Source organism: Cheilinus undulatus, linkage group 7 (assembly GCF_018320785.1).
Source record: "Cheilinus undulatus linkage group 7, ASM1832078v1, whole genome shotgun sequence".
NCBI lineage: Eukaryota > Metazoa > Chordata > Actinopteri > Labriformes > Labridae > Cheilinus > Cheilinus undulatus.
Genome location: NC_054871.1, coordinates 54,027,801 through 54,029,107, shown reverse-complemented (window position 1 = coordinate 54,029,107; position 1,307 = coordinate 54,027,801). Strand labels below are relative to the sequence as shown.

The 1,307-nt window shown below is 35.0% G+C and overlaps 1 protein-coding gene across 3 annotated transcripts in view; it reads left to right on the top strand.

The window, feature by feature from the left end:
- Positions 1–438, top strand: part of plpp3 (phospholipid phosphatase 3) — a 37,675-nt gene extending 37,237 nt beyond the window's left edge. For all 3 annotated transcript variants that reach the window (XR_005992113.1, XR_005992109.1, XR_005992114.1), the window contains exon 8: positions 1–438. This exon is cut by the window's left edge. The gene's annotated coding sequence lies outside the window, so the exon portion shown is untranslated.
- The last annotated feature ends 869 nt before the right edge of the window (positions 439–1,307 follow it).

Sequence of the window (1,307 nt, the reverse complement as noted above, 5' to 3'; positions counted from 1 at the left end):
TAAATGAAACAGGAAACAGCCCCTGCCTGTGCTTTCAGACACGAACCACTTTTATTTCCCATCTCCATTTTAACCTTTTTATCACTCTGTTTGTTTTTCTGAGAAATGAATAAACGAAAAACGGTTCATTCTTTCATCTCATTTTATGTGTGGATCATAAAAATGAGGATAAAAGAACGGAACACTGGGGCATGCAAAAGGCACATTATCTCTCTACATATAATTATGAACTAAAAGGGGTGACATTATTGCTCAGGCAAGGATGGAACATTTATAAATTTTAAAGAATGATATCAACTTTCTAAAGCCCTTTAAAGTCAATAAAAAATGTATTATCTTAAAATGCAAGAATTAAATGTTTTAAAGAATGACATCTTTTAAGGCAAGAATGGAATGTTTTAGAGAATGACATCATCTTTAGAGGCAAGAATGGAATGTTTTAGAGAATGACATCATCTTTAGAGGCAAGAATGGAATTTTTTAGAGGATGACATCATCTGTTAAGGCAAGAATGGAATGTTTTAGAGGATGACATCATCTGTTAAGGCAAGAATGGAATGTTTTAGAGGATGGCCTCATCTTTAAAAGCAGGTTGGAATGTTTTAGAGGATGACGTCATCTTTAAAAGCAGGTTGGAATGTTTTAGAGGATGACTTCATCTCTAAAAGCAGGTTGGAATGTTTTAGAGGATGACTTCATCTCTAAAAGCAGGTTGGAATGTTTTAGAGGATGACTTCATCTTTAAAAGCAGGTTGGAATGTTTTAGAGGATGACTTCATCTTTCAAAGCAGGTTGGAATGTTTTAGAGGATGACTTCATCTCTAAAAGCAGGTTGGAATGTTTTAGAGGATGACTTCATCTCTAAAAGCAGGTTGGAATGTTTTAGAGGATGACTTCATCTTTAAAAGCAGGTTGGAATGTTTTAGAGGATGACTTCATCTTTCAAAGCAGGTTGGAATGTTTTAGAGGATGACGTCATCTCTAAAAGCAGGTTGGAATGTTTTAGAGGATGACTTCATCTTTAAAAGCAGGTTGGAATGTTTTAGAGGATGACGTCATCTTTAAAAGCAGGTTGGAATGTTTTAGAGGATGACTTCATCTTTAAAAGCAGGTTGGAATGTTTTAGAGGATGACTTCATCTTTAAAAGCAGGTTGGAATGTTTTAGAGGATGACTTCATCTTTAAAAGCAGGTTGGAATGTTTTAGAGGATGACGTCATCTCTAAAAGCAGGTTGGAATGTTTTAGAGGATGACTTCATCTTTAAAAGCAGGTTGGAATGTTTTAGAGGATGACTTCATCTTTCAAA